Source organism: Tenrec ecaudatus, chromosome 3 (assembly GCF_050624435.1).
Source record: "Tenrec ecaudatus isolate mTenEca1 chromosome 3, mTenEca1.hap1, whole genome shotgun sequence".
NCBI classification, from domain to species: Eukaryota; Metazoa; Chordata; class Mammalia; order Afrosoricida; family Tenrecidae; genus Tenrec; species Tenrec ecaudatus.
This window is the reverse complement of record NC_134532.1, coordinates 33,286,083-33,298,356: the sequence shown is the minus strand read 5'-3', so window position 1 is coordinate 33,298,356 and position 12,274 is coordinate 33,286,083. Positions and strand designations below refer to the sequence as shown.

Genomic DNA, 12,274 nt, shown 5'->3' with positions numbered 1-12,274 from the left:
TTACAAAAGTTATTTCCTAAAAGAAGAAAAGAGAAAAAAATGATTAGGGCAAAGACTGTACAGATGTGCTTTATACAATTGATGTATGTATATGTATGAACTGTGAAAAGAATTGTATCAGCCCCAATAAATTGTTAAAATAAAAAAAAAAGTTATTTCCATGGTAACGGATGCCAAACCTTTCATGCAACATTTGCTGGAACATACGCTCTCTTATTAAAAAGAAGGAAATGTAAAAAAAAAGAAAAGAAACAAAAAGAAAATGATTAGGGCAAAGAATGTACAGATGTGCTTTATACAATTGATGTATGTATGGATTGTGATAAGAGTTGTATGAGTCGGTGGAGCGTTACAACTAGGGCCGACTGGGACATGGCGGCTTTTGATGGCCCCGCTAAGCCTCTGCTGTCGCTGAACCCGCAGGAACATGCCAAGTTCCAGAAGCAGGTGGTGCAGGTCCGCCGGCGCGCGGCCCAGCAAGAGAAACTCACACCTGGAGTTGTGTATGTGGGTCACATACCGCGAGGCCTTTTTGAACCCCAGCTCAAGGCTTATTTCTCCCAGTTTGGTGCTGTTTCAAGACTCAAGTTGTCCAGAAGTAAAAAGACTGGAAATAGCAAAGGCTATGCCTTTGTGGAGTTTGAGTCAGATGATGTTGCCAAGATAGTTGCTGAGACAATGAACAACTACCTTTTTGGTGAAAGACTCTTGAAGTGTGATTTTATGCCACCTGAAAAAGTCCATGAAGAGCTTTTCAAAGACTGGGATATTCCATTTTCAAAGCCATCCCATCCAGCAGTAAAACGGTACAATAAGAAACGAACACTTCCGGAAAAGCTACGCATGGAGAGCGATTTAAGAACAAAGAAAAATTGCTCAGGAAGAAGTTAGCTAAAAAAGGGATAGTTTATAGTTTTCCTCTATTGGTTTTACCGAAAAAGAAAAACCAAAATGTTTCAAACAGTGATCTTCAGAATTCTATGAATAGCCAGGACTCCACGCCAGTTTGTACACCATCATATTTGGAAAGGCGAAAGTCTGAAGTGGCTGAATTGAATGACGACGAAGATCATGAAATCATTCTCAAACAGCCTGCAGTTGATGTCAAGGAAGAAATTCAAGAGACGCACCCACCACCTGCAAAGTCAGGGAGAAAGAGAAAACGGAAAAGCAAACAGTGACTCTGAATGCATTCTGTAGCTTTTGAAAAACGGGCAGTTTTGGTATTAGGTCTGGGTGCAATAAGATGCAGACATTGGCACAATTTTTTAAGGACAAGGACTGTCCAAGTAAACAGCAGGTAACTGTTCACCTCCCTTTGCTGAAATACAGGGCTCTGGCCATGGCTTGCTCATGCTGCCTCTTCAGCCCGCTGATTTTGTGGGCTTGATATTTCAGAGTTCTCTGTAACTTATATTCAAACAGTGACCAGCAAATAAACTTCCTACCGTCATTAAAAAAAAAAAAGAGTTGTATGAGTCCCTAATAAAATGTTAAAAAAATTATTAAGGGCTCATGAGGGAAGGGGAGTGGGGAGGGAGGGGAAAAACAAAAAGAGGACCTGATGCAGAGGGCTTAAGTCGAAAGCAAATGCTTTGAGAGGGATTAGGGCAAAGAATGTACAGATGTGCTTTATACAATTGATGTATGTATATGTATGGATTGTGATAAGAGTTGTATGAGCCCCTAATAAAATGTTTAAAAAAAAAAGAAGGAATGGGTTTCCTGTGTGTGAGTGTATAACAAAGCCATGACAAAATCACTGAGAAACTCCTGCGCCTTTTTGATTTACACAATTCTCCTGGAGGTGAACTGAGGGAAATTCTCTAAGATCCACCCAGCATGTCTTATGACAGAGTATTTCCCAAACTTGGGCTCCAGTGTGAGGGCAGTATAAAGTCACTCAGGTGTGAGTGCCTATTTTTCTATCAAGAGTAGTGTAAATCATTTATCCCTCTACACTGAGGAGTCAGCTACAAGTCCAGAAGATCCAGCCAGAGCAAGTTATCTATGAGAGTTGCATGGGATTCAGGATACTCAAAAGGTCACTGAATCAAAATTAAATTCCATGAGAAATTTCAAGGCTAACTGTAAGATAGATTAAAGTTGAAAATTCTGGTAGCTAGATATCAGAGTATTCAAACAATATGAATAAACACTTTATGTTTTGTTACTTAAGTTCAAGTTATTGGGTACAAACATAACAATGGTTGTGAGAGTACATTACTAACATTTTATTTAAACGTTTTATTAGGGGCTCATACAACTCTTATCACAATCTATACATACATTATTTGTGTAGAGCACATCTGTACATTCATTGCCCGCATCATTTTCAAAGCATTTGCTCTCCACTTAAGCCCTTTGCATCAGGTCCTTTTTCCCCCTCCCTCCCCACTCCCCCCTCCCTCATGAGCCCTTGATAATTTATAAATGATTATTTTGTCATATCTTGTCCTGTCAGACATCTCCCCTTTTCTGTTGTCCATCTGCCAGGGAGGAGGTCACATGTAGATCCTTGTAATTGGTTCCCTCTTTCTAACCCACTCTCCCTCTACCCTCCCAGTATCGCCACTCACACCCCTGGTCCTGAACGTATCATCCACCCTGGATTCCCTGTGCCTCCAGCTCCTATCTGCACCAGTGTACATTCTCTGCTCTATCCAGACTTGCAAGGTAGAATTCAGATCATGATAGTGGGGGTGGGGGGGGAAGCATTTAGGAACGAGAGGAAAGCTCTATTCTTCATGGATACTACATCGCACCCTGAGTGACTCATCTCTTCCCCTAGGCTCCTCTGCAAGGGGATATCCACTCTGCACTTCCCCCCTTCATTCACTATGGTAAGATTTTTTGTTCTGATGATGCTTTAAATCTGATCTTTCGACACCTCGTGATCGCACAGCCTGGTGTGCTTCTTCCATGTGGGCTTTGTCGCTCCTGAGCTAGATAGCCACTTGTTTATCGTCAAGCCTTTAAGACTCCAGATGCTACCTCTTTTGATAGCCGGCACCTAAGCTTTCTTTACCACATTTGCTTGTTCATCCGCTTTGTCTGCAGTGGTTGTGTCAGGAGGGTGAGCATAATAGAATGTCAATTTAATAGAAGCATTCTTACATTGAGGGAGTACTTGAGTAGAGGCCCAATGTCCTTCCGCCACTTTAATCCTAAACCTATAAATATAGGCACATAGATCTATTTCCCCACCCTCATATATATTTGCATATGTACATGTCTTTGTCTTGACCTCTATAAATACCCTTTGCCTCCCAGCTCTTTCCTCTATTTCCCTTGACTTTCCTCCCATCCCACTATCATGGTCAGTACCTACCTGGGTTTCAGCAATACCTCTTTGCTACATTACGCTTGATCATGCCCTACCAGGCCTGCCACAACCACCTTACTACCAAATTGGATCACTCGTTCCCTTGTCCCTGGGTTTGTTAACTCCACTTCCTTACCCCCCACCTCCCCCTATCCCATTTTCCCCAGAACTGTCAGTCCCGTTGTTTTTCCTCCAGCTTGTTCATCCAACCTATCTCATTTAGACAGACCTGTGGAGATAATAACATGCAAAAACAAGACACAGCAAAACCAAGCAACAATATACAACAACACAAAAACAACAAACCACTGAAAAAGAACAAAATAAAATACAATAAGAAAGAACAGCTTGTAGTTAGTTCAAGGATCTTTTGTTGGTACTAACATTTTCGATGAGAAAAGTAATAACCTGATACCAAGGTAGGATGATACTTCAAGAAAACTGTAGACCAATATTGGAAATGGATCTACATGAAAAAGTTCTAAAATGATTGGGAACTGAGTCAGACAACACTTTAAAATAAATATATACCATGATTAATTGAAAGCTGTCCTAGTGTTGATTTAACATAAAATAAGCACTGTAATATACCAATTAATGTAAAGAAATATTTTTACATTACAAAAAAATGGATAATTATCAATTATTTAAATAGACACAAAACATACTAAACAAAGTCAAACACTTTTAATGGTCAGGAAAAGAAACCTTTACAAATCTAACATAAAATAAATATAGTTCGGGTGAACAAGTAAATGTGGTGAAGAAAGCTGATGGTGCCCGGCTATCAAAAGAGATAGTGACTGGGGTCTTAAAGGCTTGAAGATAAACAAGCGGCCATCTAGCTCAGAAGCAACAAAGTCCACATGGAAGAACACACCAGCCTGTGTGATCGAGTGGTCCCAAAGGGATCAGTTACCAGGCATCAAAGAACAAAAAATCATATCATTGACTGCACACCTCCATGATAGGATCGCTGAAGACAAATGGGTGCATAAGCAAATGTGGTGAAGAAAGCTGATGGTGCCCGGCTATCAAAAGAGATAGTGTCTGGGGTCTTAAAGGCTTGAAGGTGAACAAGCGGCCATCTAGCTCAGAAGCAAATAAGCCCACATGGAAGAAGCACACCGGCCAGTGCGATCACGAGGTGCCCAAGGGACCAGGTATAAGGCATCATGCAAAAAAAAAGATATAAGTGTGTGTATGTATGTGTATATGTATATATGTATGTGTATGTATATATATATATATATATATCATATTAAATGAAGGGGGAAGTGCAGAGTGGAGACCCAAGGCCAAAGTGTCGGCCAATGGAGATCCCCTCATAGAGGGGTTTAGGAGAGGAGATGGGTTAATTAGGGTGTGAGGTAGTATCGATGAAGAGCACAGCTTTCCCCCAGATCCTGGATGCTTCCTCCTCCCAACTACCATGATCCGAATTCTACCTTGCAGGGCTGGATAAGACAGAGGCTGTACACTGGTGCATATGAGGGTTGGAGGTACAGGGAATCCAGGGTGGATGATACCTTCAGGACCAAGGGTGTGAGGGACGATGCTGGGAGAGTGGAGGGTGAGTGGGTTGGAAAGGGGGAACTGATTACAAGGATCCACATGTGACCTCTTCCCTGAAAGAGGGACATCAGAGAAGGGGGGAAGGGAGACTCCGGATAGGGCAAGATATGACAAAATAACGATGTATAAATTACCAAGGGCATATGAGGGAGGGGGGAATGGGGAGGGAGGGGGAAAAAAAAAAGAGGACCTGATGCAAAGGGCTTAAGTGGAGAGCAAATGCCTTGAGAATGATTGGGGCAGGGAATGTATGGATGTGCTTTATACAATTGATGTATGTATATGTATGGATTGTGGTAAGAGTTGTATGAGTCCCTAATAAAATGTAAAAGAAGAAAAGAGAAAAAAATGATTAGGGCAAAGACTGTACAGATGTGCTTTATACAACTGATGTATGTATATGTATGAACTGTGAAAAGAATTGTATGAGCCCCAATAAATTGTTAAAATAAAAATAAATTTAAAAAATAATAAATATAGTTCAATATGTTAATATACTAATAAACATTCTTTTTTTAAAAAGGTCAAAATGTCAGACTTAGAGGAAAGAGAAAAAACATCACCCTACCTCAGAAAAATTACAAAAATATCCACTTTCACCACTGATGTTAAAAATTGACTGTACAGTAAGATTACAACAATCAGAATAAGATTTATGATTTTTAGGGATGCGGCTGCCAAAGATTAATAAAAATTTCTCTAATCATAAATTAATGATTGTATGCATGAAATATTCAAAATATGCCATAAATAGGTAACAAATATAAAAACGCTGTAGGCTACATTTCAATGCGCAAAAATAACTTTTGGTACTTAATTCACAAATCATTAACTGCTAAACAACAGCTGTCAAACTATTAACCCTTATACCTTAACATGCTAAGCATCCGTACAATACACTGATAATCTCCTCAAACACTGAAACTCTAACTACCTGAAAAGCCCCTCACCATCCAGAATGGCTATCAACACCCTGAGCATTCCCTGATAGTGACCATCAATTTATTTTAAAAAATTAGCCTAATTCATTTATCCCAATTTTTAAACTCAGGAAAACAACTTAGACTATATTCTATAACCTTAATCCTAAATTTATAACCCGAAGTCTCAAATTGAGAAACCAACTTCCAAAACTGTACTATTCAAACCATAACTATACATCTTTATATCGTAATACATAAACCCTAAGTAACTCAAAACGTAAGAGTTTAGGCAGAACACATTGTAAACATAAAGTCCTTTCATCTGTTCACTAACATCTAACTCCTGACACTTAGGTTCCATTTCTGTCCATTGGCTCTTATTCTTGATCCAGGAACATTAATCCCAGGACCTAGTTTCCCATCATAAGTACAGACTCTGACTCTAGCACTCTGCAACCCTAAACTGAACCCAAATCTAACCCATCAAGAAACTCACATTGTCCCACATGGAAGCAGCACACCAACATGTGTGATCATGAAGGGCCGAGGAGACCAGGTTTCAAGCACCAAAGGCGGATGAAAAAAAAAATCATATCGTGAATGAGGGGAGGGCATGATGGTGAGCCAATGCAATGCCCATCTATGGATAACTGGACATCCCTTGCAGAGGGGTAGTAGGGAGGAGATGAGTCACTCAGGTTTCAGTGTAGCAATAATAAAGCTCCCAACCTTCCTCTATTTTTTAAATGCTTCCTTCCCCCAACTAGCATGATCCCAATTCTACCTTACAAACCTGGTTAGACCAGAGGATGCACAGCGGTACAGATGGTATCTGGAAACACAGGGAATCTAGGACAGATGAACCCCTCAGGACCAACGGTGAGAGCGGCGATACCGGGAGGGAAGGGATATACATATAATCTCCGCTCTGGGGGATAGGCAACAGAAAAGCGGGGGAAGGGAGACGCCAGGCAGTGTAAGATAAGATAAAATAATAATTTAAATTATTAAGGGTGCATGAAGAAGGGGGGAGGGAGGGGGAGGGAAAGGAGCACAATGAGGAGCTGATTCCAGGAACCCAAGCGGAAGGCAAATTTTGAGAATGATGAGGGCAACGAATGTATAGTGTGCTTTACACAATTGATGTATGTATGGATTGTGATAAGTGTTGTATGAGCCCCAATAAAATGATTTTAAAAAAAAGAAACTCACATTGCTAATTACGTATGCGGTGCTGTCGTCTCTGTGTCTTTACTTAAATGTAAGGAACTAAGGTAGGTAGACAGACAAAACCAGGAACCACAGACACATTTTCAGTAAACTATTCAATCATGAATAGTTTCTGATTAGCAGCATCTGATTCATGGTAGTTGACAAAATAAAGTGGTTCATAAATGTTCATGTGATAAACAACATCATGTCCATATCACAGGTCTCCTGTGGATCTTCCTTTTACTGTGTCCTAGCTTCAAGGAGACTTCTCTGCTATTAGACATATGCAGGGATGTGTTAACCAATAAGCAAGGTGCCTGCGGGTTCAGTTGTTCTGATTTACTAATTTGTAAATTCCAATTTCATCTGGTTTCTTCCTCAAAGATGTAGTGAAACACATGTTAAATAAGGCATATTAATTACTGGTTATTCTGTCATCGACCCTTTCCCTCCCCTCATTTCCAAGGGACACTCAGGTCACGAGAGATGCAGGAGGCAGAAAATTAAAGGTACATACATTGGAACCATTGTATCATTTTTTTCAAAACTAACATTGGCCTTTTACTCAGACCTAGGGTCAGAGAATGATTTTCTGTACCCCTCAACCAGTGTGCGCTGAGAACTCTAAAATATTTTGATATGACTTCCTGACATGATCGCTGAAGACAGAAGTGTGCATAAGTAAATGTGGTAAAGAAAGCTGATGGTGCCCAGCTATCAAAAAGATATAGCATCTGGAGTCTTAAAGGCTTGAAGGCAAACAAGCAGCTATCTAGCTCGGAAGCAACAAAGCCCACAGAGAAGAAGAAGCACACAAGCCTAAGTGAATACGAGTTGTTGAAGGGACCAGGTAGCAGACACCAAAGAACAAAAACCATCATTGTGTGATCACCTTCCCCACATAAACGCTGAAAACGAATGTGTGCATAAGAAAGTCTGGTGAAAAAGGCTGATGGTGCAATGGCTATTGAGAGATATAGCGACTGGGGACTTAAAGGCTTGAAAGTAAAAAAGCAGCCATCGAGGACCTGATGCAGAGGGCTTAAGTGGAAAGCAAGTGCTTTGAGAGGGATTAGGACAAAGAATGTACGGATGTGCTTTATACAATTGATGTATGTATATATATGGATTGTGATAAGAGTTGTATGAGCCCCTAATAAAATGTTGAAAAATAAAAATTAAAATAAAAAAAGCAGCCATCTAGCCCAGAAACAGCAAAGCCCACATGGAAGCAGCACACCAACATATGTGATTATGAAGGGCCAGGGGGACTAGGTTTCAAACAAAAAAGGCGGGGGAAATCATATCGTGAATGAGGGGAGTGTGTGATGGGGACTCAATGTCCATCTGTAGATAACTAGACATCCCTTGCAGAGGGGTAGTGGGGAGGAGATGAGTCACTCAGGGTCAAGTGTAGAAACAATGAAATTCAAAACCTTCCTCTAGTTCTTGAATGCTTCCTCCCCTCTAATTACCATGATCCCAAATTTACCTTGCAAACCCAGTTAGACCAGAGGATGCACAGCTGTGCAGTAGGGATCTGGAAACAGGAAATCTAGGACAGATGAACCCCTCAGGACCAGCGGTGGTAGTGGCGACATTGGGAGGGAAGGGGGTATAGAAAGGGGGAACTGATCTCAGGGATCTACATGTAACCTCCTCTCTGGGGAATGAGCAACAGTAAAGTGGGTGAGGGGAGATGCCGGACAGTATAATATAGGATAGAATAATAATTTATAAGTTATTAAGGGTTCATTAGGGAGAGGGGAGCGGGGAGGGAGGTGAGGGCGAAAAAGGGAAAATGAGCTGATTCCAGGAATCCAAATGGAAGGCGAATTTTGAGAATGATGAGGGCAACAAATGTATAACGGTGCTTTACTCAATTGATATATGCATGGATTGTAGTAAGAGTTGTATGAGCCCCAATAAAATGATTTATAAAAAAATTATTAAAAAGAAAAAAAATATTTTGGTGTGAGCCAACAAATTAACCTCAGAATACACACTTTAAGTGGAGCTGTATCTTTACCACAAACTGGAAACATGTCAATCCTATGGACACCCTGTGTGTCCAGTGCCAGGAACTCCCTGTCAGAGCACACTGGGGTTCTCTGCTCATGAAGAAGTAAGTCCTCTAAGAGTTACTCATGAGAACAACAGTAGGATTGAAGAGTGCAGTGTTAAAGAGAATTGAGCCAATAATAGGATCAATCTCTGGGTGGCGCTTATTTGGGGAGAGATCCCCAAGTGGGACCCTTCACACACTAAGTGGAAAGTTGCAGCATCACCAGAGATTAGGAAACAAGTCTCAGGGGCTGTCTTAGAGATGAAAGTCTTAGCACCCCAGTTAGTGAAGATCTGTGGATGGGAGTGACTGCATAAAGTCTAATTGAAGGGTCTCCCTGTAGATTAAGCCTCCATTGAATTCTTTCTGATTATTAACCAAGGATATAGTTTGAATTTGCCCAGAGGCAGAGGAACTTGGAAAGTGGACAACTTTTCCACCATTCTCCAGCCAATCCAAGGTGTCCTATATTCCTTAAATGTACCCCTAACTCTCTACATCTGATGGCCCTGGACCAGTCTTTTAAAGTGGTTTATCTGACAGTGTATATGCCCCAATTATGGTCCTGTCCCTGCTTCTGTAGTCCCACTTATAACAATGATGTATTGATGGTCCACCAATCATGAACTTGTGAGTTTCCTTTGTTCCAATATTATCCAATTAGATTCTCGACTTGAATATTTCCTTGACCTACACTAATCATCTCCTTTGTATTCTCTTTGTATCTATTATGACTTAATAAATGTTCTCCTTAAATTATATTTGAGATTGGAGTCCCTTTTGCAGTTTAAAACAAAGCACAAGCTAGTTTCTGATGGGTAGATATGAGTGAGGAGGCACACACAGATGTTTGAGAGTACAAAGGAGACCCCATTTTAAATATAGTTTAAAGGGAACATTTGTTAAATCTTAAGAAATACAGACAGCACAAAGACACAAACATGTCATCTGGATGAGGGAAGTCACCAACAGGAGGTAGAAATGGCTTTCCAGGTTCACAATTGAGATGTGAGCTAAAGGGGGTGTGGGGGGCGGGGCAAAGGAAACTGACACAAAAGCATGATTGGTGGCCAATCAATACATCACAATGACATAGACTTCTTTGATATTGGTCCAGGGCCTTCTGACCCTGCAGTCAGGGCAAGACTGATAGGAAGTGGCTCCTATCTAGGAGACCCCCTGTACTGTCTCCAGTTTGATGATCTCCATCAAGGACACACAGGCCTGTAAGCTTACAAGAAACACCGCCCCTCCCTGGCAGCCTGGATTCCAAAGCCCTCTGCCTGAGAGCCATGTTACCTACAACCTTGCTTCCTAGATAGAAAGCACTCAATGGAAGCTTACTCTGTGTGGGCTCTGCAATCTATGTGAGGACTAAATCTATGCGGGGATCTAGGGCTGTCACTGCTACTGTGCCCTTTTGCAAAGCAAGGTGCTGAGAAGTTAAGCTCTAATGCAGACCTCGGCCATAGGGGAGTGGCCTGATGACTGCAAGGCTGGCCTCTCCTTTCAGTAAAGGCCACTCTGGGGTCCCCTGCTCTCCTGCCCGATAATTGACAAGGAGGGAACGGCCCCCAGGCAAGAACCCACCCTCAATCGCGCCTTTCTTGCGTGAGGGGTGAGGGTGAATGAGGGTCTCTGGGCAGGAAAAGGGGACCTGCATATTCCCAAGACTGAAGGCAGAAAGGCTTGTAACCAGCTCAGAAAGGATTTAACTGGAAATATCCCAGCGGGTCGTGGCGACCTGGAAAGCAGGCAGACAGGATGCAGGAACTGTAATATCCGTGGGGATTGGGGCACAGCCGGCGATGCCAGGCCTGTAGGGGACTCCGAGCCTAAGTTCAGCATAGAAACATAGGGACTCACCCTCGTGGGACGATCAGGCTGCAACTCCTCAGTCAGAGGAAGTGAGTTCCGCAGGAAATTGCTTCACCTGGGTAGGGGTGGAGTCTTTCCCAAGGGGCGGGGTCTGGAGGTAATGAAAGACTCCTGTAGGGAGGGGCCTGGAAGTGAAGCTCAGGGCCTGGAGTGGCAAGGGATCCGTTCTTAGTAGTTTCTTCTTAGTCTGGAAGTTCTGCTAAAAGTTCTTCACTCTGGGTGACCCTGCTTACATTTGAAACACCTTTGCATTTGAATCACAACAACACACAAGCCTGGAGAGAAAGAAAAACTGACAGAAAAGTTGTGAGTGGAGGGCATGCTTCCGAACTTCTTAGACTTTTGTTAATTAGCAATTCAGGAAGAAAGTACATCATATTAAAAACAAACAAAAATTGAATGGGCTGTCTTTCCTTTAAGAACAGTTGTAAGTAGACAGAGGTAAAAATGGGCACACACCTGATAAAAATGGGCCTTGTCTTAGTGACAATTGAACACATCATTGAGTGGTTAAAAATTAGCAATTCAGAGAGAAAGAACACCTTATTAAATTAGCTGAGGAGGTTTCTGATCTATTTCATTGTTTCACCTGTAATCACATGGACTGTCTTTTTTTTTTCTTCATCTGAATTCATCTAATGTCCCATTCAATACCTTATGTACATTGGTTTGTCCTTGTTAGTCAATGACCCACAAGATTTTTACCTCCCCAAACTCTACTGTGGCCAGGATTGTTTATCATTGCTATTGAAACAGTCAGTGAAAAAGCAGAATTTTGCGATCACGAGGTGCCAAAGGGACCAGGTATAAGGCATCATGCAAAAAAAATTGTATATATATATATATATATATATATATATGTATATATATGTATATATACACACATATATATGTATATGTATGTGTGTGTATATATGTATGTGTGTGTGTGTGTGTGTATATATATACCATAGTGAATGAAGGGGGAAGTGCAGAGTGGAGACCTGAGGCCCAAGTGTCGACCACTGGAGATCCCCTCACAGAGGGGTTTAGGAGAGGAGACAGGTCAGTCAGGGTGCAATGTAGTAACGATGAAGAACACAGCTTTCCCCCAGATCCTGGATGCTTCCTCCTCCAACAACCATGATCTGAATTCTACCTTGCAGGACTGGATAGGGCAGAGGTTGTACACTGGTGCATATGGGAGCTGGAGGCACAGGGAATCCAGGGTGGACGATACCTTCAGGACCAGGGGTGTGAGGAGTGAGGCTGGGAGAGTGGAGAGTGAGTTGGTTGGAAAGGGGGAACTGATTAAAA

At 41.8% G+C, this 12,274-nt stretch overlaps 1 pseudogene; it reads left to right on the top strand.

Moving 5' to 3' along the window:
• The first annotated feature begins 370 nt into the window (after positions 1-370).
• LOC142443341 (MKI67 FHA domain-interacting nucleolar phosphoprotein pseudogene) lies at positions 371-1,401 on the top strand (annotated as a pseudogene).
• Positions 1,402-12,274: the final 10,873 nt, after the last annotated feature.